We start from the raw sequence: 25351 nt of genomic DNA on the forward strand, positions 1-25351 counted from the left end.
TCCTCTTTCCACAAGCAAAAACAGTTTTCTACCCTCCGTGGCTTCTCTCTCCCATTTCACCTCTAGGCGCCGCGTGCCTCCTGAGTTCTGTAGCTCAAATTATGCAGATTGTGTTAATCCTCAGAGCAATTTTCTAGGTGTGCAAAATGGTTTGGTGCTGATCTAGCTGCATTTCAGGGACGAGAGAAGTAGAAAACTTCCATGCTGCTCCGCCATCTTAGTCTCTCCTCCCTATTTTTTTTTTTTTTTTAAAGCTTATTTATTTTGGAAGAGAGATAGTGTGTGGGGGAGGGGCAGAGAGAGAGGGAGACAGAATCCATGGCAGGCTCCATGCTGTCAGCATAGAGCCTGATGTGGGACTCGAACTCATGAGCTTAATTGACTGAACCACCCAGGTACTCCTTTTTTCAAATGAAATACTGTGAAATGGTTTCTTTTTTGAAACGTGTAACTCTAAAGGTATACTTGTGCCTTTCAAAAATGAAATTGTTATACATGAAGGAGGATTGTGATGAATACCAGACTATGATTGTTAATAAAAACAGATTTGAGAACTGATAAGTTCCACATCCAACCACATGACCCACACAAGCACTGTGAGAGGGGAGCAGCTCACTTTTCACTTTAAGTGACTGGTTCAAGGTCATGAGACATGGCCATTAGGTAGGAGAGCTGGGTTCTGACATAAGGGTCTTTTTAAATTTTATTTTATTTTTATTTTATTTTTTAAATGTTTATTTTTGAGAGAGAAAGAAAGAGAGAGAGGCAAAGAGGGAGCGAGATAGAGAATCCCAAGTAGGTCCTGCGCTGTTAGCACTGACCCTATTGTAGGCTTGAACTCATGAAATGTGAGCTCATGCTGTGAGCCAAAATCAAAAGTTAGGCACTTTAACCGACTGAGCCACACTGACGCCGCCACAGGAGACAGTCTTTCAGACTGCACTACCTCAGATTTCTGACTTTATTCTCTCAACTACCATCTTTCTGATTTATTATGTGGTCTGTTTAAACAAATGAAGCCTCAGGATTTCTCAGGCTAGTGGGTGCTTCTTTGTCTTTCAGCGGACTCCAGGAGACCTGAGGTTTATGGGTCTCCCCAAAGGTTGGATGGTATTGACCAAAGTCCCTCAGTATCTGCTTGCAAAGCTGTTCTTTGGAGCTTACTCATTCTGTGGTTATTTCTCCAGGCCAGAGCTCTGGAAATCACTGGTCCGCCTCCAGAACCTCTTTATCTCACAGTCAGAGGCATTGTCTGAGTTTGACAGGCTGGAAAAAAAATTTATTTTGTAAAAGGTTAGCTTAGTAAGGGAAGCTTCAGTTTTATACATATGCAAATAAAAGTGTCTTACACTGTTAAAAGACCCCCCTTTTTTGAACATTACTCAATATTAACAGTGCTCTTTTGGTTAAGATTGTATTATTGTTAGCATTTTTATTTTATTTTATTTTATTATTTTATTTTATTTTAGTTTAGTTTAGTTTAGTTTACTTTTTACTTTACTATACTTTACTTACTTTTTTCTTTACTTTAGTTTTTTAAACATTTGTTTATTTTTGAGACAGAAAGAGCATGAACAGGGGAGGGTCAGAGAGAGAGGGAGACACAGAATCTGAAACAGGCTCCAGGCTCTGAGCTGTCAGCACAGAGCCTGACGCGGGGCTCGAACCCACGTATCGTGAGATCATGACCTGAGCTGAAGTCGGACGCTCAACCGACTGAGCCACCCAGGTGCCCCAGCATTTTTATTTTATTTTATTTTATTTTACTTTATTTTATTTATTTAAAAAAATTTTTTTTTTTTTTAACGTTTATTTTTGAGACAGAGAGAGACAGAGCATGAATGGGGGAGGGTCAGAGAGAGAGGGAGACACAGAATCAGAAACAGGCTCCAGGCTCTGAGCGGTCAGCAGAGCCCGACGCGGGGCTCGAACTCACGGACCGTGAGATCATGACCTGAGCCGAAGTCAGCCGCTCAACCGACTGAGCCACCCAGGCGCCCCAAGCATTTTTATTTTAAAAAATAATCATGGCTTAGAAAATGAATACATGTATATGGATCATGTTTCTACATTTTATTTTAATCTTTAATTTAGATTATAAAGTTATTTCAAAGAGTGTTTTTTAGTTATTATAATGTTTAGCTGTGTTATGATAATCACATTTAAATTTAATTTCAGTAACACCAAGACAAGAACCTTGAAATTTAGGGTTTGCAGTACAGTGTAGGAAATGAGGGTCCATTGGGAATGCTGCCTATTCAATATCTTTGTTTTTCAGACAAGCTCAGGAACTCTCTTAAGTTAATGTAGATACAAATAGCTTCGATTACCACTGAATTTATGTGAGTGATTATGGTAGACTAATGAGTTAATCAGCTAGCAGCCCATTCTAGCCACTGATGTACTAGACTAATTGCTTTATTTGCCTGGGTTAGTTTTCCTGCCTCTTTTAGTGAACATCATAATTTCTGTTTATTACAAGGGTTAGTCAGTTTTAATTATGGCAATTTTTTCTGAAATACACATTTTTAAAACTTTGTACTGTAGAAAACTTCACACTCACACAGAGAGGATAGTGTAACAAATCTCCATATAGTCATCATCCTGTATCAGTAACTATCATCCATTACAGAAAATTCACATTTCTTGGGTATTCCGGTATGCATGGCATGGCTGTGGGCCCTGCTGGTTGAGTTCAGCTGGAGAGAGGTATGGGGCAGAACACACATCAGAGAGGGACTGTTGTGGAGACCACAGAAAATTTTTCACTGAATGTCTTCTTTCCGTATTTGCTGTCTTCTTCCCTATTTGATTTAGTTTGTTTTAATTTTTTTCCTAACACAGATAGGCAGTGTAGCAGTAAACTTGCTTGTATGTAAATCTTTTCCTCTTTGTGTATTTCTTTAGGACAATGGAAGGAACATCTAAATATGAAAGAGGCTTGAATATTTTCATTCTCCCCTATGAAGATATTATTGTAACCTGATCAATTTTAGCAATCTTGCCTTTTTATTATTAGTTCTATGTCAGTTATTTTCTTTTTTTCCTTTTTTTAAATGTTTATTTTTGAGAGAGTGAGAGAGAGAGTGTGTGTGTGCATGCAAGTGAGCACGAGTCGGGGAGGGGCAGAGAGACGGGGAGACACAGAATCCAAAGAAGGCTCCAGACTCTGAGCTGTCAGCACAGAGCCCGACGCAGGGCTCCAACGCGCAAGACTATGAGATTGTGACCTGAGCCAAAGTCGGATGCTTAACCAACTAAGCCACCCAGGTGCCCCTAGGTCAGTTATTTTCTGAATGGAAGTATCTTTATTGGGATTATCTTAAATGCTAGCTGCTACAGCACACAAACTCAGAATCTCTGTGGCTTAACTCACAGTTAATCTCACCAAAGTATAACATGGTTTGGAGGGGATCTACTCCATTTGCTGACTTGGGGGTCCAGGCTCCCTCCAGCTTATAACACTGGCCTCCCAGGCAGGGGAAGAAAGCAGTAGAGTCACCTCATCAACTCTTATGCATCACCTCTGCTCATGTTCCCATCTGAATCACTTCATGAGAGGCTGAGAACATAAAGTGTAATGCACTCCCAGACACTTGAAGTGTGCCCACCAGGGAATAGGTGGTTTGAAATCAAGCGTTTTGACCATTTTGGCATAGCCTTTCCAAGTACATTCTGTAAGTCCAGCATCAGAGCCTTTCAAGGAATGGATTTAGTGTTATTTACATTTTAGTGGCAGTATTCTTTTTTGTTGTTGCTTTAAATGTATTTTAATTTTTAGACTTTTTAATTTTGAAATAGACATCTGTGGGTGATATGTTCCAGAATCCCTAGTAGATGCTTGAAACTGCAGATAGTACTGAACCTTACATATACTATGTTTTGTCCTATCTGGACATATATCTATGGTAAAGTTTACTTTATGAATTAGGCACAGTAAAAACTTAATAGCAACAACTAATGATACAATAGGAAGAATTATAACAATGTACTGTAATGAAAGTTATGTGAATATGGTGTCTCTCTCAAATATCTTCTTGTACTGTACTCACCCCTCTTGTAATGTGAGATGATAAAATGTCTTATGTGATGAGGTGCGGTGAATGATGTAGCCACTGTGATGTATTATTGGGCTACTATTAACCTTCTGATGATAATGTCAGAAGGAGGATCATCTGCTTGATGACCACATTTTACCACGGATAACTGAAACCATGAAAAACAAAACCTTTGATAAGGGGAGACTACTATTTTACAAAGTTGTGAAAATAGTACACAGGAAGCCTACTCAAACTTTCCCTAACATTAGCATCTTTCATAAGCATAGTATAATGATTGAAACCAGAAAATTAACATGGATATACTAGTCTACAAATCTTGTTTGAATTTTGTCATAGGCAGTGGTATCAATATTAAAACCAGAGTTGTTCTTAGCTTCCTGTTTGCACATCCTCCTCACCCATAGGTGGTCTGTCTTTGCTTACAGGTGTCACTTACTTTATAAGTCAGCAGGATGAACTGAGAATCCCCCAAGTACTTGAGTCTAGGCCCACACTGCTGAGTAACATGTAAGCTAGCACTGGGCCTTTTGTAGTTCATGCATTACTACTTTGTTGACAATATGCCAGAACAAATCAGGGGAAGGAAAGACTTTATTTATTAGACAGTAGACAGAGAACCTCCAGTAGTCTTGGGGACTTTTAAGATAAATATGACCTAAAACTGCTTTAATCATCACTTTTCCATAACCTCCTCTGTGGCCACAGATAGCATCTCTAACCTTAATTAATTGGGTTACCCAAATATGGGCTTAGACACACAAGGGTCAGATTGAGGAAGTCTGGATCATTCAGCGGAAAATCATTCTAACTGCTGCCTTAATTCAAGTCTACTGAGTGCCTGGAACCTTGTAAAGAAATAGGGGTATGTATATTAGTGCTTTATTGCTGTGGAACAAATTACCCAAAACTTAATGGCTTAAAATAACAATAACTCATATACTTCTTGTGAGTCAGGGATTCAGGATTGGCTTCACTGGGTAGTTCTGGCTCAGGGTCTCTTGTGAGGTTGTAGTTATCAGTTGGCTCTGTAGTCATATGAAGGCTTGACTGGGGCTGGAGAATGTGCTTTCAAGTTGGTCCACAGGACTGGCAGTTTGGGCTTGGCTACTGGTGGGAGGCCTTGATTCTTCTCCACATGAGACTCTCTATGGATTTGTTTGATGTGGCTTATAATGTGGCAGCTGGCTTACCCTAGGGTAAACAGTTCAAGAGAGAGCAAGGTGGATCACAAGTCACACACCATCATTTCCACAATATCTGTTGGTTACATAGGTTAGCCCTACTCACTGTGGGAAGGGAGTATGCAAGGCCTGAATACCAGGAAGTAAAAATTCTTATGTGCTGTCTTGGCGGCTGGCTACCACAGTGGGAGATAGAGAAGCGACAAGGCTCTGTAATACTGTATGTGTCATTTATTGAAAACAACATTAATTACAGTTACATACTACTGGATATTTGGCTCTTGTGGCCATTGTGGTATTTTGGATTTTAATGAAAAATCAAAACCAAGAACTATCAAAAGAAAGTAGGCTGGAGTGCCTGGGTGGCTCAGTTGGTTAAAGCATTCGACTCTTGATTTTGGCTCAGGTCATGCATGATCCTGCAGTTGGTGAGATCGAGCCCCACATTGGGCTTTGTGCTGAAGCGTGGAGGCTCTTTGAGATTCTCCCTCCCTCCCCCACTTTTACGTGTGTGTGTGCATCTACATTCACTCTCTCAAAAAAAGAAAAAGAAAACGGGTCTCATTAACATTGAAGTTTGGTAGGCAGAAGTAGAGAGTTTGAGTCAGAGGCTTGAATTCCAGTATTGACCTCTGCTGCCTGCAAGATCGTCATGGGGCTTAAAGAGGATGGTTATCTCTGCCCTGTGGACCTCATGGGCTGTTTTGAAGGATGCAGTTGAGTGTGAGGGGATACATGAATTATGCAGTGTGTTACGGGAATATCAATCGTGATAATGAGAGAGATTTAAAAAATGCAGTGAGATTTGTTCAGTACTTAAACTTGGAAGCAACTGAGGTATTTTTCAGACTAGATGTTTTAGTATTGAGCTTTATTTATTTTTGTGCGGGATAGAAATACCAGTGACTACAAGTGCCTTTATTATGAGGAGCTGTAAGGTCAAAGCCATGGGCTTAGTGTGTGTGGAGGGTGGGTGGGGAACCGTCATAGTTTTGTAAGGAAGTTTAAATCCAAGCGACAAGTCCATTTGGAATTTTCTTTAGAGCCATTCTATCTAGGATTGGGCCTTTCCCCTCTTTGCCATTGCCATTTGGCCTGTCGCAAATGTTTGCCTCTGACTTCTTTTCATAGATCAGTGTTTCAAATCTAAGGATTCTCTTTTGCTCTTTCATTGTGGGAAGGCAAAAATTCACTCAGGGGCCTCAGTCTAATGGTCGTTTATGAGGTCCATGGCTGAATGTGTGGGCTATGGTCCCTGAGATTTGAGTGACAGATCTTGGAGAAATGGCTAAAAAGTGAACTTAAGGTCAGGCAAAGATTTCTGAAAATCCATGTTAGAGGTAGGAAAAGCTTAAATTATCATAAATATTTGGTGCCCAGTGTTTTGCTATAAGGTTTGCTCATTAGTGTTACATCTGTCCACACAAAGTTATTATTATTAAGCACCTTTACATGGATATCTGGGGGAAGAAGCATTCCAGGGAGAGAGCTTAAAGGTTTGGGCTGTATGTGGATTTAAAGATGTAAAGGGACATCTAGCTGGTTCACTCAGTAGAGCAAGTGACTCTTGGTTTCAGGGTTGTAAGTTCAAACCCCACATTGGGGATAGTTTACTTAATTAAAACAATTAAAGTTTATAAAAAAATTTAATTTTAAGTCTAAATATCAAACTGTTACCATTATCTTTTCTGTTTATGCTTAATTTCTATAACTGAATGCTTGTAATGTTTTATGTCTTTGCAATAGATATTAATACATGAAAGTGTTGATGAAATGTGCCTTTTTTTTTTTTCTGAAATGAAGGAATTGTGCCATCCAGTTTCATTTCTCAATGGCTGCTAATGATTTGTAGTTTGTGTTCAACCCCCAATAAATACACAGGTAATTTGGTTAGTAGGAGTATAAGAAGAGAGATTCATGACTTTACTGTTTTTCTTTTTTCTGCCAGATTTATTTCGTTTTTTAAAATTTATTATTATTATTTTTTAATGTTTAGTTTTGAGAGAGAGAGAGAGAGAGAAAGAGAGAGCGCGAGAGGGTGAGGGGAAGAGAGAGGGAGACACAGAATCCGAAGCAGGCTCCAGGCTCCAAGCTGTCAGCACAGAGCCCTATGTGAGGCTGGAACCCATACGTGAGATCATGACCTTAGCTGAAGCCGGGTGCTTAACCAACTGAGCCACCCAGGCGCTCCATTTTTTTGCCAGCTTTATTGAGATGTAATTGACATATAGCATTGTGTAAGTTTAAGGTGCACAATGTGATAATTAAATACACATATATATTGTGAAATGATTACCACATTGAGAATTATAAGTTTTCTTTGGTGGCGGGAACATTTAAGATTATTCTCTTAACAACTTTCAAGTCTATAGAACAGTATTAATATAGTCACCATGCTGTACATAACATCCTCAGAATTTATTTATCTTATAATGAAAATTTTGTATTCTTTAACTAACATTCTCCCCATTTCCCCCACTCCCTAGCCCCTGGCAACCATCATTCTATCCCTTTATTAGTATTTTGTTAATTTAGATTGCACATACAAGGAGATTATACAGTATTTGTCTTTGTCTAACTTATTCATTTAGCATAATGTCCTCATGATCCATCCATGTTGTTGCAAATGGCAGGATCTCTTTCTTTCTTTTTTTTATGGCTGAATAATATTGCATTAGCTAGCTAGCTAGCTAGGTAGATAGATAGAGATAGATATATCACACTTTCTTTATCCACTTATCTGTTGATGGACACTTAGGTTGTTTCTATGTTTTGGCTATTATGAATAATGCTGTAATTAACTTAGGGGGTGCAGATATTTCTTCAAGACAGTGATTTCATTTCCTTTGGATGTTTATCCAGAAGTGCAGTTGGTGGATCATATGATAGTTCTGTTTTTTCTATTTTTAACTTTTTGAAGAGCCTTCATACTGTTTTCCATCATGGCTATACCAGTTTCCATTGTCACCACTAAGGGTTCCTTCCCTTTTCTCCACATCCTCACCAGCATTTGTTATCTCTTGTCTTTTTGATGATAGCCATTCCAGCAAGTGTGAGTGGTTTGATTTGCATTTCTCTGATGATTAGTCGTGTTGAACTTATTTTCATATACCTATTGGGCATTTGGAAAATGCCTGTTCAAGGTCTTCTGCCCATTTACAAAACAAGATTATTGGGAGTTTTTTTTGCTGTTGTGTTGTATGAGTTTCTTATGTATTTTGGATATTAACCCCTTATCTTATATATGACTTGCAAATGTTTTTTTCCATTCATTTGGTTGTCTTTTCATTTTGTTGATACTATTTGTTTTTCTTATTCCACTGTTTAAGCATGATTGACTTAAAAATTTATGCTTCTGTTTTTCTGAGGTAATATTTATTTTACCTTATTATTTATTTATTATTTTTTAATTTAAAAGACTTATTTATTATTATTTTTATACATATATAATTTATTGTCAAATTGGTTTCCATACAACACCCAATGTTCATCCCAAAAGGTGCCCTCCTCCATGCCCATCACCCACTTTCCCCTCCCCCCCACCCCCATCAACCCTCAGTTTGTTCTCAGTATTTAAGAGTCTCTTATGGTTTGCCTCTCTCCCTTTCTGTAACTTTTTACCCCCTTTCCCTCCCCCTTGGTCTACCGTTAAGTTTCTCAGGATCCACAATGAGTGAAAACATATGGTATCTGTCTTTCTCTGCCTGACTTATTTCACTTAGCATAATACTCTCCAGTTCTTTCCATGTTGCTACAAATGGCCATATTTCATTCTTTCTCATTGCCAAGTAGTATTCCATTGTATATATAAACCACATCTTCTTTATCCATTCGTCAGTTGATGGACATTTAGGCTCTTTCCATAATTTGGCTATTGTTGAAAGTGCTGCTATAAACATTGGGGTACAAGTGCCCCTGTGCATCAGCACTCCTGTATCCCTTGGGTAAATTCCTAGCAGTGCTATTGCTGGGTCATAGGGTAGATCTATTTTTAATTTTTTGAGGAATCTCCACACTGTTTTCCAGAACGGCTGCACCAGTTTGCATTCCCACCAACAGTGCAAGAGGGTTCCTGTTTCTCCACATCCTCGCCAGCGTCTATAGTCTCCTGATTTGTTCATTTTAGCCACTCGGACTGGCGTGAGGTAGTATCTCAGTGTGGTTTTGATTTGTATTTCCCTGATGAGGAGTGATGTTGAGTATCTTTTCATGTGTCTCTTGGCCATGTGGATGTCTTCTTTAGAAAAGTGTCTATTCATGTCTTCTGCCCATTTCTTCACTGGATTATTTGTTTTTTGGGTGTGGAGTTTGGTGAATTCTTTATAAATTTTAGATACTAACCCTTTATCCGATATGTCATTTGCAAATATCTTTTCCCATTCCATAGGCTGCCTTTTAGTTTTGCTGATTGTTTCCTTCGCTGTGCAGAAGCTCTTTATCTTGATGAGGTCCCAATAGTTCATTTTTGCTTTTAATTCCCTTGCCTTTGGAGATGTGTCAAGCAAGAAATTGCTGTGGCTGAGGTCAAAGAGGTTTTTTCCTGCTTTCTCCTCTAGGGTTTTGATGGTTTCCTGGCTCACATTCAGGCCCTTCATCCATTTTCAGTTTATTTTTGTGAATGGTGTGAGGAAGTGGTCTAGTTTCATTCTTCTGCATGTTGGTGTCCATTTCTCCCAGCACCATTTGCTAAAGAGACTGTCTTTTTTCCATTGGATACTGTTTTCTGACTTGTCAAATATTAGTTGGCTGTACATTTGTGGGTCCAATTCTGGATTCTCTATTCTATTCCATTGGTCTGTGTGTCTGTTTTTGTGCCAAGACCATACTGTCTTGATGATTACAGCTTTGTAGTGGAGGCTAAAGCCTGGGATTGTGATGCCTCCTGCTTTGGTTTTGTTTTTCAACATTACTTTGGCTATTTGGGGTCTTTTGTGGTTCCATACAAATTTTAGGATTGTTTGTTCTAGCTTCGAGAAGAATGCTGGTGCAATTTTGATTGGGATTTTTTTCATTGTGTAGATTGCTTTGGGTAGTATTGACATGTTAACAGTATTTGTTCTTCCAATCCATGAGCATGGAATGTTTTTCCATTTTTTTGTGTATCTTCTTCAATTTCCTTCATAAGTTTTCTATAGTTTTCAGCATACAGATCTTTTACATCTTTGGTTAGGTTTATTCCTAGGTATTTTATGATTCTTGGTGCAGTTGTGAATGGGATTAGATTCTTTATTTGTCTTTCTGTTGCTTCATTATTAGTGTATAAGAATGCAACTGATTTCTGTACATTGACTTTGTATCCTGAAACTTTGCTGAATTCATGTATCAGTTCTGGCAGACTTTTGGTGGAGTCTATCAGGTTTTCCATGTATAATATCATGCCATCTGCAAAAAGTGAAAGCTTGACTTCCATCTGTGCCAATTTGGGTGCCTTTGATTTCCTTCTGTTTTATGATTGCTGATGCTAGAACTTCCAACACTATGTTAAACAACAGCGGTGAGAGTGGACATCCTTCTCGTGTTCCTGATCTCAGGGGGAAGGCTCTCAGTTTTTCCCCATTGAGGATGATATTAGCTGTGGGCTTTTCATAAATGGCTTTTATGATGTGTAAGTATGTTCCTTCTATCCCGACTTTCTCGAGGGTTTTTATTAAGAAAGGATGCTGACTTTTGTCAAATGCTTTTTCTGCATCGATTGACAGGATCATATGGTTCTTATCTTTTCTTTTATTAATGTGATGTATCACATTGATTGATTTGCAAATGTTGAACCAGCCCTACAGCCCAGGAATGAATCCCACTTGATCATGGTGAATAATTCTTTTTATATGCTGTTGAATTTGATTTGCTGGTATCTTGTTGAGAATATTTGCATCCATGTTCATCAGGGATATTGGCCTGTAATTCTCCTTTTTTGTGGGGTCTCTGTCTGGTTTAGGAATCAAGGTAATGCTGGATTCATAGAATGAGTCCAGAAGCTTTCCTTCTGTTTCTATTTTCTGGAACAGCTTGAGAAGGAGAGGTTTTAACTCTGCTTTAAATGTCTGGTAGAATTCCCCTGGGAAGCCATCTGGCCTAGGACTCTAATTTGTTGAGAGATTTTTGATAACTGATTCAATTTCTTCACTAGTTATGGGTCTGTTCAAATTTTCTGTTTCTTCCCGTTTGAGTTTTGGTAGTGTGTGGTTGTCTAGGAATTTGTCCATTTCTTCCAGGTTGTCCAGTTTGTTGGCATCTAATTTTTTCATAGAATTCTCTGCTAACTGTGTTTCTGAATGGTTGGTTGTGATAAGTCCAATTTCAGTAGTGATTTTATCTAATTGGTTCCTTTCTCTTTTCTTTTTGAGAAGTTTGGCTAGGGATGTATCAATTTATTATTATTTTTTTTTTAAAAAGCAGCTCTTAGGTTAATTGATCTTTTCTGTGTTTTTGGATTCTGTGTTATTTCTGCTCCAGTCTTTATTATTTCTCTTCTTCTGTTGTCCTTGGGGTTTCTTTGCCGTTCTGTTTCTAGTTCCTTTAGGTGTGCTGTTAGATTTTGTATTTGGGATATTTCTTCTTTCTTGAGATAGGTCTGGATTGCAGTGTATTTTCCTCTTAGGACTGCCTTTGCTGCATCCCAAAAGGTTTGGACTGGCATGTTTTCATTTTCACTTGTTTCCATATATTTTTAAATTTCTTAATTACCTGGTTGACCCGTTCATTCTTTAGTAGGGTGTTCTTTAACCTCCATGCATTTGGAGGTTTTCCAAACTTTTTCCTATGGTTGATTTCAAGTTTCATAGTGTTGTGATCTGAAAATATGCATGGTATGATCTCAATTCATATTTCTTTTTTATTTTTGAGAAAGGGAGAAAGAATGAGTGGGAGAGAGGGGCAGAGGAGGGGAGAGAGAGAGAGACATAGAGGGAGGGAGAGGGAGAGGGAGGATATCTTAAGAAGGCTCCATGCTCAGTGCAGAGCCTGACTCAGGGCTTGATTCCACAACCCTGGGATCATGACCTGAAGTCAGGAGTCAGATGCTCAACCTCCTGAGCCACCCAGGTGCCCTAAGAGATAATATTTGTTACTAACATAGCCCATGTTAATATCAAAGGCAGAATTTTTGGTACAGCCAGCTTGCCCACTTACTTAAGGCTGGGACACTGGTTAGCAGTTGAAGCTGTGGCTGTGTGGTGCAACACAGGCCTGCACTTTGAGGTGTAGCACTCTAAGGCATGCGATCTGGTTCAACACTGCCTAGCTGTGTGGCTTTGGACAGGTTACTTACCCTTCCTCGTAGAAAGTAGGTAAAGCACCCGAAATGGCATCTGGCACATTTTAGGCACTGAAAATGGAACTTTATCATTTATAATGCTTTTAAGATATCTGGGATGTCTGAATGAATATGTTCTTTAAAAAAAGAACACATATAAGTACAGATAACTCAAATGTGCATGGCTGATTTCTTAAGAATCTACAATTTCAAAATAAGGTCTTTTTGTGTACCTCACAAGAAAAATGGAACAGGCATCTTTCTGTGATATAGTCTGATAGGTCAGATCCTGAGTCAGGTGTTGAAAAACTTGACCAAAAGCAATGCCTGTTGTTGGTTTGCACTTTTGGCCCTGTTGCCCCCACTGTGACTGCTTAGGCTGATATGGGTTGGGGGAAATGGGGGTGCTCTAACATTTACCTGGCTTTATAGAATCTTATCTCCCTCCTTCATGAGCAGCTACGTACACATATGCTTTTTCCATTCTATTCATGATGTTTAATTTCTCTTTTCTTGTCATATCAATTAAGCCTGAAATTGAGATCACAAAAACATCATTTGTTTAAGATCATGTTTAGTAGGTTTATTTAATTTTATTATCTTTCATAGGGTTTCTTATGGCTAATTAAAACAGTACTTTTAAAGACTTCTTCCTTTAGCATAAAAGACTTTTTAAAATAGATGCTCTTTTTAGCAACTTCAAGAAGATTGCAAAGCATTAAAAAATTAGATAAATTCAGGAAACACAGAGAAGTAAATTTGACTGGATAAAAGTTAACCCTTCATATATATAAAGAAATTTGGAAGATCGGGACAGCTGGCTGGCTTAGTCAGAGGAACATGTGACTCTTGATCTTAGGGTCATGAGTTTGAGCCCCACTTGGGGTGTAGAGATTACTTAAATAAATAAAACTTAAAAAGAAAAGAAATTTAGAAGATAAAAGTTAGACTAGGAGAGTCTTTGGCTTTTGGCTTGGAGGAGGCCAAGGTGCAACTTTCCTCGGTTCATTCGACACCAGCCGCCTAAGTTCGACCCCAATGAGATCAAACCATGTACCTGAGGTGCACTGGTTGAGGAATTGGTGCCACATCTGCCCTGGCCCCCAAGATTGGCCCCTTGGGTCTGTCTCCAATAAAGGTTAGTGATGACATCACCACGCAGCCAGTGATTGGAAGGGTCTGAGGATTAATTACAGTGAAACTGACCATTCAGAACAGAGAGGCCCAGGTTGAAGTGGTACGTACGTTCTGCCTGTCTTGATTATTGAGGAACCACCAAGAGACAGAAAAAAAAAACATTAAACATGGTGAAAATATCACTTTTGATGAGATTGTCACCATTGGCCGACAGATGCAGCACCGTTCTGTAGCTAGAGAGCTCTCTGGAACCATTAAAGACATCTTGGGGACTACTCAGTCTGTGGGCTGCAATATTGATGGCCACCGCCCTCCTGACATCATAGATGACATGACAGTGGTGCAGAGGAATGTTCAGCTAGTTAGGAACTACAAAGGAAAATATTTCAATAAAGGATCATTTGACAACCAAAAATAAATACATAAAGTTAGACTAGGAGAAAATATTTTCATCTTTTCTTTTCTTCTCTCTCTCTCACTTTCACAAAATCAGCTTTATTTGTACAAACAAGGATATCATGGGAGTGATTTCCAAAGCCTTGTCTCCTATTTTCAACATTTTAAAATCGAATTTTTCATTGAGGTAGTTATAGGTTCACATGCAGTTTTAAGGAATAATACAGTGAGATATTGCATACCCTTCACCCAGTTTTCTCTAATGTCAGTATCTTATAAAAGTACAGTATAATATCACTGCCAGGACATAGATTTGGTTCACCTATCTTTAGGGTAAGTGATTTCTCTTTTTGCTTATTGATGTCCAATTGATCCAGCACCATTTGTTGAAAAGGCTGTCTTTTCCTCCACTTTTATCCTTTTGTCAAAAACCAGTTGGACTTGCTTGTGTGGATCTATTTTTGGGCTCTCTTATTTTGTTCCATTGACCTAGGTGTATATCCCTCCACCATTATCATGCTATCTTGATTACTCTAGCTGTATAGTAAGCCTTAGTATTGGGTATAGTGATTCCTTCCACTTTATTCTCCTTTCCAGACTTGTTTGAGTCTGTGGCCTGTGCTTTCCCATATAAATTTTAGAATAAACGTATCTGATAAAAACTAAGATGGGATTTTGATAGGAATTGAATTAAACCTGTATATCACTTTGCAGTGAGTTAACTTTACTATGTTGAGTCTTCTAATGCAGAAACATGGCTCCCCATTTATGAAATATTTTCTTTTCTATGAAAAAATAACTAGTACTTGGAACCCATAAAGAGCCTCTACAAATCAGTTTTTAAAAGGCCAGAGGTCATTAGGAAACTGGGAAAAGGCTATTTTCAGGCAATTCCCGTATGAAATACAAATGGCTTCTAAGATTTGAAAAGATGCTCAATCTCACTGGTGTTCAGGAAATGCAAATTATAAGATCCCATTGTTGTGTGTGTTTAGATTGGTAAAAATAAAACAGATAATATTATCAGTTGATAAGAGTACAAGGAAAATGGGTACTGTGATATGCTGATGGTGGGAGAAAGCTGATGAAGACTTTTTTTTTTTTTTTTTTTTTTTTTAAGTAGGTTCCATGCGCAATGTGGGGCTTGAACTCAGGACCCTGAGATTACAAGTCGCATGCTCTGCTGACTGAGCCACCAGGTGTCCCATTGGTGAAGACTTTTTTAAAAGGTTAATTACTTTTTTTAGTTCCAGTATAATTAACATACAGTGTTACATTAGTTTCAGGTATATGATATAGTGATTCAGCAATTCTATACATTACTCAGTGCTCATCATGGTAAGTGTACTCTTCACCTATTTCACCCATTCCCCATACCCATCTCCCCTGTGGTGAGTATATTTAAGAGTCTGTTTGCTGGTTTGTCTCTTTTTCTCTTTATTCATTTGTTTTGTTTCTTAAATTCCACGTATGAATAAAATCATATGGTATTTGTCTTTCTCTGACTGACTTACTTCATTTAGCATTATATCTTCTAGATTCATACATGTTGTTGCAAATGGCAAGATTCCACTCTTTTGTATAGCTGAGTAATATTCCTCTGTGTGTGTGATGTGTATCACATTTTCTTTATCCATTCATCTATTGATGGACAGTTGGGTTGCTTCCATAGTTTGGCTATTGTAAATAATGCTGCAATAAACATAGGGGTGTATGTATCTTTTTCAATTAGTGTTTTTGTATTCTTTGGATAAATACCCAGTAGTGGAATTACTGGACCATATTGTAATTCTATTTAAAAACAGTTTTTTTTGATGTTTATTTTTGAGAGGGAGCATGAGTAGGGGAGGGGCAGAGAGAGAGGGAGACACAGAATCTGAAGCAGGCTCCAGGCTCTGGGCTGTCAGCACAGAGCCCAATGTGGGGCTCAAACCCACGATCCGTGAGATCACGACTTAAGCTGAAGTCAGACTCTCAGCTGACTGAGCCACCCAGGTGCCCCTCGTAAATCTAGTTTTAACTTTTTGAGGAACCTCCATACTGTTTTCCACAGTGGCTTCACCAGTTTGCATTCTTACCAACAATTCACAAGTGTTCCTTTTTCTCCACATCCTCATCAACACTGTTTCTTGTGTTTTTGATTGTAGCCATTCTGACAGGTGTGAGGTGATAGCTCAGTGTGGTTTTGATTTGCATTTCTCTGATGATTATTGATGTTGAGCATCTTTTCATGTGTCTGTTGGCCATCTGTATGTCTTCTTTGGAGAAATGTCTGTTCATGTCTTTTGCCCATTTTTTTAATTGGATTATTTGTGGTTTTGGTGTTGAGTAATATCAGTTCTTTATATATTTTGGCTACTAACCCATTTTCAGATATATCATTTGCAAATATCTTCTCCCATTCAGTTTTGATTGTTTCTTTTGCTGTGCAGAAGGTTTTTATTTTGGTTTAGTCCTAATAGTTTATTTTTGCTTTTGTTTCCCTTGCCTTAAGAGGCATATCTAGAAAAATGTTGGTTTTTTGACAAAAATGGCTAATATCAGAGAAAGTACTGCCTGTGCTCTCTTCTAGGATTTTTATGGTTTCAGGTCTTACATTTAGGTCTTTAATCCATTTTGAGTTTATTTTTGTGTATGATGTAAGAAAGTGGTCCAGTTTTATTCTTTTACATGTAGTTGTCCAGTTTTCCCAACATCATTTGTTGAGGACACTTTCTTCTATAGCTGTTCAGTTTTCCCAACATTGTTGAAGAAAGAGACTTTCTCCTGCTGCATATTGTTCCCTCCTTTGTCAAAGATTAATTGAACATATAAGTGTGGGTTTATTTTTGGGCTTTCTATTCTGTTTTATTGATATATGTGTCTGTTTTTGTGCCAGTACCATACTGTTTTTATTACCACAGCTTTGTAGTATATCTTGAAGTCTGGAATTGTGATACCTCCACTTTTATTCTTCTTTTTCTATGTTGCTTTGGTTATTCAGGGTCTTTTGTGACTCATACAAACTTTAGGATTATTTGTTCTATGAAAAATTCTGTTGCTATTTTGATAGGGATTATATTAAACGTGTAGATTGCTTTGGGTAGTATTCACATTTTAACAGATTTTTCCTTCCAATTCATGAATATGGAATGTCTTTCTATTTCTTTGTGTCTTCAGTTTCTTTTATCAGTATTTTATAGTTTTCAGAATACAGGTCTTTCATCTCCTTGGTTAAATTTATTCCTGGGCATTTTATTGTTTTTGGTGCAGTTATAAATGGGATTGTTTCCTTAATTTCTCTGTTGTTTCACTATTGGTGTATTGAAATGCAACCAATTTCTGTACATTGATTTTTTTATCCTATGACTTTACTGAATTCATTTATCAGTTTCAGCAGTTTTTTGGTGGAGTCTTTATGGTTTTCTGTATATGGTGTCATTGTATCTGCAAATAGGGAAAGTTTGACTTCTAAAAAAAAAATGTTTTTTTTTTTAAGTAAGATTTATGCCCAGTGTGGAGCCCAGTGTAGGACTTGAACTCACGACCCTGAGATCAAGACCTAAGGTAAGATCAAGAGTCAGATTTTTATTTATTTTGAGAGAGAAAGAGACAGAAAGAGAGAGAGAGATGGAGAGAGAGAATGAGCAGGGGAGGGACAGAGAGAGAGAGAGAGAGAATCCCAAGCAGGCTCCACACTGTCAGCATGGAGCCCTTTGCAGGGCTTGAACTCACAAACCATGAGATCATGACCTGAGCTGAAATCAAGAGTTGGATGCTTAACTGATTGAGCCACCCAAGCGCCCCTTCCTTACCAATTTGTGGATGCCTTTTTGTTGTTGTTGTCTGATTGCTGTGGCTAAGACTTCCAATACTGTGTTGAATAGAAGTGGTGAGAGTGGCCACCTCTCATATTTGTCTTCCTGTTCTTAGGGGAAAAGCTTTTAGTATTTCACCATTGAGGATGATGTTAGCTGTGGGCTTTTAATATATGCCCTTTATTATGTTGAGGTATGTTCCCTCTAAATCTTTGTTGAAGGTTTTAATCATGAGTGGATGTTGTACTTTGTCAGATGCTTTTTCTGCATCTGTTGAAATGATCATACGGTTTTTATCATTTCTCTTGTTGATATGATTTATCCTGTTGATTGATTTGTGAATACTGAACTACTCTTGTGTCCCAGGAATAAATCCCACGTAATCGTGTGTGAATGATTTTTTTTATACATACATTTTTTTTTTTTTTTTTTTTAAGTAAACCCTACCCCCAACATGGGGCTTGAACTCACAGCCCTAAGATCAAGAGTTGCATGCTCAACTGACTGAGCTAGCCAGGTGCCCTTGATTTTTGGTTGGATTTGGTTTGCTAGTATTTTGTTGAGGATTTTTGCATCTATGTTCATCAGTGATATTGGCCTGTAGTTCTTTTTTTTCTGTGGTGTCTCTATCTAGCTTTGGTATAAGGGTAATGTTGGCTTTATAGAATAAATTTTGAAGTTTTCGTTCCTTTTCTATTTTTTTGGAATAGTTTGAGAATAGAAGATATTAACTCTTCTTTAAATGTTTGGTAGAATTCACCTATGTTGGTCTCTGCTCCTGGACTTTTGTTTGTTGGGGGTCTTTTGATTACTGATTCAATTTCATTGATCTGTTCAAATTTTTAATTTCTTTGGTTCAGTTTTGGGAGGTAACATGTTTCTAGGTATTTATCCATTTCTTCTAGGTGGTCTAATCTGTTGGCCTGTAATTTTAGATATATTTCAAATATTTCAGATATTCTCTTATAATCCTCTGTATCTCTGTGGTATTGGGTGTTATTTCTCCTCTTTCATTTCTGATATTGTTTGAGTCCTTTCTCTCTCCCTCTCTCCCTCCTTTTCTCCCTCCTTTTCTCCCTCCTTTTCTCCCTCCTTTTCTCCCTCCTTTTCTCCCTCCTTTTCTCCCTCCTTTTCTCCCTCCTTTTCTCCCTCCTTTTCTCCCTCCTTTTCTCCCTTTCTCCCTTTCTCTCTCTCTCTCTCTCTCTCTCTCTCTGTCTCCCTCTCTCCCTCTCTCCCTCTCTCCCTCTCTCCCTCGCTCCCTCTCTTCCTCGCTCCCTCTCCCTCTCTCTGTCTCTCTTTCTCTTTTTGACGAGTCTGGCTAAAGGTTTATCAGTTTTCTTGATCTTTGCAAAGAACCTGGTCCTGGTTGCATTGATCTGGTTTTGTTTGTTTCTATTTCAGTTATTTCTGTTTTAATCTTTATTATTTCCTTGTTTCTACTGATTTTGTGTTTGCTAGTTCTTGTTTTTCTAGCTCCTTTAGGTGTAAGGTTAGGTTGTTTATTTGAGATTTGTCTTGCTTCTTGAGGTAGGCCTTTATTGCTATTGCTTTTGATGCATCCCACAGATATTGTACTGTTGTATTTTGATTTGTCTTCATGAATTTTTTAATTTCCTCTTTGATGTAATGATTGACCTATTCATTGTTTAGTAGCATGTTATTTAACCTCCATGTATTTGTGGTCTTCCCAGATTTTTTGTTGTGGTTGATTTCAAGTTTCATAGTGTGTGGTTGGAAAAGATGCTCTACAATTTAAAAAAAATTTTTTTTTACGTTTATTTATTTTTAAGAGACAGACCGTGAGTGGGGGAGGGGCAGAGAGAGAGAGGGAGACACAAAATCTGAAGCAGACTCCAGGCTCTGAGCAAGCTGTCAGCACAGAGCCTGATGTGGGGCTTGAACCCATGAACTGCAATATCATGACCTGAGCTGAAGTCAGATGCTCAACCAACTGAGCCACCCAGGCGCCCTTTTTATTGTGTTTTTGTAATTTTTTTAAATGTCCTCTACTATTTTTTTAAAGTATTTATTTATTTATTTTTATTTTGAGAAGGAGAGACAGCACAGGTGGGGGAGGGACGGGGGGGGGGGAGAGAGAGAGAGGGAGAGAGAGAGAATCCCAACCAGGCTCTGCGCTGCCAGGACACAGCCCACCATGGGGCTTGAACTCATGAACTGTGAGATCATGACCTAAGCCGAAATCAAGAGTTGGATGCTCAACCAACTGAGCCACCCAGGCACCCCTGGAGTCCTCTACTATTATTGTATTACTATTGATCACTTCCTTTATGTTTATTATTAACTGCTTTATGTATTTGGGTGCTTCCAGGTTGGGCACATAAATATTTACAATTGTTGTATCTTCTTTGATTGTTCCCTTTATGATAATGTAGTGTCCTTCTTCATCTCTTATTTCAGTCTTCGTTTTGTCGTTTTTGTTTTACAGTGTTTTAGTCTTTTTTGTTTCATAAGTATTGCTACCTCATCTTTCTTTTCACTTCTGTTTGCATGATAAATGCTTTTCTGTTCCTTCACTTTCAATCTGCATGTGTCTTTAGGACTGAAATGAGTCTCTTGTAGGCAGCATGAAGGTGGGTCTTGCTTTGTCGTCTATTCTGTCACCTGGTGAAAACTGTTTAGAAGGCGTTTAGCAATGTTGATCAAAATTTGAACCACACATAAGTGGCCTGAGGAATTTCACTTCTTTGAACCCCTTTCAGAAGTTTGTGCACATGTGCATGAAGTTATTGGTATAGGGGGGCTCAGTATGGCATTATGGAAATGGCTAAAATGCTCATCAGTAAAGGAAAGGTTAGACAAATCATATCTATAGTGTAGAATACTGTGCACCATTTAAAAAGAATGAGGCTGGGGGCGCCTGTTTGTTAAGCGTCTGACTTCAGCTCAGGTCATGATCTCATGGTCTATGAGTTTGGGCCCCACGTTGGGCTCTGTGCTGTCAGTTTGGAGCCTGGAGCCTTCTTCGGATTCTGTCTCCCTCTCTCTCTGCCCCTCCCCAATCACGTTCTGTCTCTCAAAATATGAATAAACGTTAAAAAAAAAAAGAATGAGGCTGAGGGGTACCTGGGTGGCTCAGTCAGTTAAGCATCTGACTTTTTTTTTTAAGTATATTTATTTATTTTGAAAGAGAGAGAGAGAGTAAGCAGGGGAGGGGCAGACAGAGGGGGAGAGAGAGAATCCCAAGCAGGCTCCCCACTGTCAGTGCACAGAGCCTGATGTGGGGCTTGAACTCACAAACTGTGAGATCATGACCTGAGCCAAATCAAGAGTCAGATGCTTAACTGATTGAGCCACCCAGGTGTCCCTAAGCATCTGACTCCTCATATCAGCTCAGGTCATGATCTCGCAGTCATGGGGTTGAGCCCTGCGTGGAGCCTATTTGGGATTCTCTCTCTCCCTCTCTCTCTGCTTCTCTCTCTCTCTCAAAATAAACAAATTAAAAAAAAAAAAAAAAGAATGAGGCTGGCCTATTTGTACTGACATTCAAATTAGGTAAGAATAGGAAAGAAGTCAAATTATACCCTCTCCTGTTTTTAGTTCTAGTTTGCTTTTAAACAGATATAAACTGGCCATCTGGTTTATTCTGACTTTCCTGTCACATTGTTGAACTGATACAGCTGCTTCAGATAATTACATTGTGGCCCAGGGAGTCTAAAATTACTGATAAATTAACTTTGTTTTTATGGTTCTTATCTTGAAGTCATCTTTATTGCTTTCGTGGTGTACCAAAATGGGAAATAAAGGTCCAGGGCTGTGGGGAGGGGGCTGTGCCTCAGGCAGGAATGATGTGTCTCTGGCTATGTCTACTGGTCTCATCCTGTCAGTGCCCTGGCCCTTTGTTATCCTACTCAGGTTAAAAGGGCATTGCTAACCTCTTTGAGGAATGGCCTTTTCTTTGACAGGGTCTTAATAGGGCTGGCATCTGAAGGATCCTTGTTTTTCTGATGCAGTTGGGAGAAAAGTTTCATAAAAGATAATCATGAAACAGTTGAGTAAATACTTTGATCTATATGCCTATCAGAATGAATTGATCATTACATTTAATAAAACAAAATACTTATTTTTTCAAAGACACATCAGAACAGAACTTCTGTGACCAGAGCTCATTTCCTGTATGTTCTTTTCCAATTAAAAAAATTTACTATGAATTATTTAAGACAAATAAGAAGGAGTAAGACAGTGAACACAGTGTATCTACCTCTGAGCGTAAGAAAGTAGGTTCTTGAAGATATCTCAGTCAGGAGAGGGCTGGCCATTTTCTTGCCCATTGTGCTAGTGCTTTCTGATTAACGTGGGTATCTGAGGCTCAGCTCCATGCTGTTGTGGTGTCCTTCTAAGGCAAGGCCCAGATTCTGTAGTGATGCAGTGCTGCAGAAGAGACTGGACTGGAGGATCAGACTCAGAAAATTGCTTCTTGTGATTTCTTTGTAGGTGAAATTTAGTCTTTAATGTAAAGTTGATTGGAAGCTCTTTCCCCTGCTCTTGCCAAAGCTGTTGCAATAATGGCACCCTTGGGTGGGCCAGTGAGGCTCTTATCCTTTGCAGTGAAGGAGTCCAGATCTGGTCCCTTTCCCCCACATACTTCAGTGCCTTCCTATCCATCATCTCTCTATCCATCCGTCCTTCTGTCTGTCCATCTGTCCATCCATCCATCCTAACATCCTGGCATCCCTTCATCAATGCGGTATTCGTTGAGTATCTACTGTGTTAAGGCTCTGTGTTTGGCATGGCCAGGCTGTTGAAGTCCTGCTGAGAGCAAGAAGGGCAGCTATAGAGCACGTTGGATCAGCCCTGTTCATTATTCTGTATCTTCTTCTGGTCCTGCAGTGGTTTCAATATGGAGTCAGGGTGGAGCCATGCTCTACATAGGTGTTTGAGTCTGGTGTGGTACTGCTCATGTAGGCCACCCTGCCCAGCATGTGGTCAGGACTGACACTCTGGTTGTTGGAGTCACGCTGCTAGTGGCTGTCCAGGTGGCAGTAGATGCCCTTCAAAGAGGAGAACTGCTCAGGGCACATGGAGCATCACTTTGGTGTGGCCTCTGTGGTTGTGTTCTCATCAATGAAGATCTCAGGGCAATGGATGCATTGTAGGTCAGCCTTCTTGGAGAGCTAGGGGTGGCGGGTGAGCACATGCTTCTCCAGCCACTAGTTCTGGTTGTAGTCTGGTTGTAGTGTCCTTGCAGACCACTTCTGCCCACAAGTTTCTCCCAGTGTCCCAGCTGAGAGAAACAAGTAATTCTAGCCTGTTTTAGGAGCTTTTCTAAGAGAGGAATGTCCAGGGTACTATGGCAGAGTGTATTGTATGTGTATTAGTGTATATTTAAGAGATAGATGGAGAGAGGGAGGGAGGAAGGATCTGTGTATGGGTAAGTGAGAAGGACATAGGACGTTTCAAAGTGAGGGACAGGTTTTTGCAAAGACACAGGGAGAGAGAGCATAGCATATTAGGTATTTATTGTTAGGTAACAAAATACCTCAAAACTTAGTGGCTTAATATAACAGTATTTATTATCTTATATGCTTTCTGAGCATCAGGAATTCAGCAGCAGTTTAGCTGGGTGGTTTTGGCTCAGAGTCTGTGGTGGGGTTGCAGGCAAGGTGTCAGGCCAGGGCCAAAGCCATCTAAAAACTTGACGAGGGCTGGAGGGTCTGCTTCCAAAGTAGCTCACTTACATGGCTGGCAGGTTGATACTGGCTGTTGGCAAGACATCTCAACTCCTTTCCTGATGCCTCTTTCTAGGACTGCATGACTGTCCTCACAGCAAGCTGCCAGCTTCCGCAGAGCAAGTGATCCAAGAGAGAGCAGGGTGGAAGCTGCAATGTCTTCTGTGACCTAGCCTTGCTGGTCATTTCACAGTGTCATGCAGTGACAACCCCATACTATCATTTGACAATGTCCTGTTGGCCACATAGGCCAGCCATATCTACTGTGAGGGGGATGGGGACTACGTAAGGGTATGACTGCCAGGAGGCAAGGATTATTTGGGCCTTCTTGAAGGCTGCTGCCACAGCATGGTCCTGAATCTGCAAGCTGGTCTGAAGGCTGGAGGGGGATAGCTGAGAGTGGGGGGAACTGATTAGGGTGGGGATCCCGGTACAGGCTCTTGACACTATTTTAAGCACTTTGTATTTTATCTTCAAAGTCCTGGGGAGTCCTGGAAGGATTTTACTCAGGCAAATGACATGCTCAGTGTGCTTTTTAGTCTGTAGCTCTGGTAGAAGTGTGGCGTGTGTTGGGGGCGGAAGGTAGATGTGTGACACAAGGGCTGCTGGTGGTGGTCTGTTTAGATGTTCTGTAGGTCTCACCCTCCCTGGAGCACCTGGAGCTGGGTTAGAGTCCCCAGTTGTGGTAAATCCCACCTCCCCCTTCCTCCTTCTCCATAAGGGAGACTTGGCCATACAGACTGGAGAGGCTACAGACTTTTTTTTTTTTTTTTCAATATATGAAGTTTATTGTCAAATTGGTTTCCATACAACACCCAGTGCTCATCCCAAAAGGTGCCCTCCTCAATACCCATCACCCACCCTCCCCTCCCTCCCACCCCCCATCAACCCTCAATTTGTTCTCAGTTTTTAACAGTCTCTTACGCTTTGGCTCTCTTCCACTCTAACCTCTTTTTTTTTTTTTTTCCCTTCCCCTCCCCCATGGGTTTCTGTTAAGTTTCTCAGGATCCACGTAAGAGTGAAACCATATGGTATCTGTCTTTCTCTGTATGGCTTATTTCACTTAGCATAACACTCTCCAGTTCCATCCATGTTGCTACAAAGGGCCATATTTCATTCTTTCTCATTGCCACGTAGTACTCCATTGTGTATATAAACCATAATTTCTTTATCCATTCATCAGTTGATGGACATTTCGGCTCTTTCCATAATTTGGCTATTGTTGAAAGTGCTGCTATAAACATTGGGGTACAAGTGCCCCTATGCATCAGTACTCCTGTGTCCCTTGGGTAAATTCCTAGCAGTGCTATTGCTGGGTCATAGGGTAGGTCTATTTTTAATTTTTTGAGGAACCTCCACACTGTTTTCCAGAGTGGCTGCACCAATTTGCATTCCCACCAACTGGAGAGGCTATAGACTTAATAAGCCAGTGGCCTCCAGGGTAGGGTGTGGGGGAAAAAAAAAAGTCATTTGGAGTATGAGAAGTAAATATTACCACTTTTATTTGTATGTATCTCATTTTTTAAGATGTCTATTTTTAGGACTATTTTATGATGTCCTTAGCATGTGAGTACTGCAGAAGATGTATATAACTTATAAGTTAGTGAGTGTACATCGTTGGGAGTATGTGTCCTGTGTCTTTTACCAATAGGGTAGATCATCACTAAGAGGGAGGCTGGTCCTGGAGTTGGGGGCAGGATCGGCAGTTGTGCCCAGTGTCACCTTCCATGACTGGGTGCTTTCATAGAGGCCCTGCCGCACCTCAGCACTGTCTTCAGGAGACCTGTGGTGGCATGGTGCCCACTTAGCCCCTTGGTGGTGGCTGGCCCCTAGCAACTGC

General features: G+C 39.6%; 1 protein-coding gene and 1 long non-coding RNA gene across 3 annotated transcripts in view; one reads left to right on the top strand and one right to left on the bottom strand.

Moving 5' to 3' along the window:
• DTD1 (D-aminoacyl-tRNA deacylase 1) overlaps positions 1-25351 on the top strand; it is a 204152-nt gene that overhangs the window by 70292 nt on the left and 108509 nt on the right. The gene's annotated exons all lie outside the window — the stretch shown is intronic.
• LOC122215857 lies at positions 953-14042 on the bottom strand. 2 transcript variants are annotated; one of them, XR_006200580.1, is made up of 4 exons: positions 13740-14040; positions 12915-13025; positions 5002-5252; positions 953-1266 (listed from the first exon to the last, which is right to left on the bottom strand). It is a non-coding gene; the product is annotated as an uncharacterized LOC122215857 (long non-coding RNA). The 2 variants fall into 2 exon arrangements; XR_006200579.1 differs by lacking the exon at positions 953-1266 and having other exon boundaries at positions 4919-5252; positions 13740-14042.

The sequence above is a fragment of the Panthera leo genome, chromosome A3, assembly GCF_018350215.1.
Source record: "Panthera leo isolate Ple1 chromosome A3, P.leo_Ple1_pat1.1, whole genome shotgun sequence".
Taxonomy (NCBI): Eukaryota; Metazoa; Chordata; class Mammalia; order Carnivora; family Felidae; genus Panthera; species Panthera leo.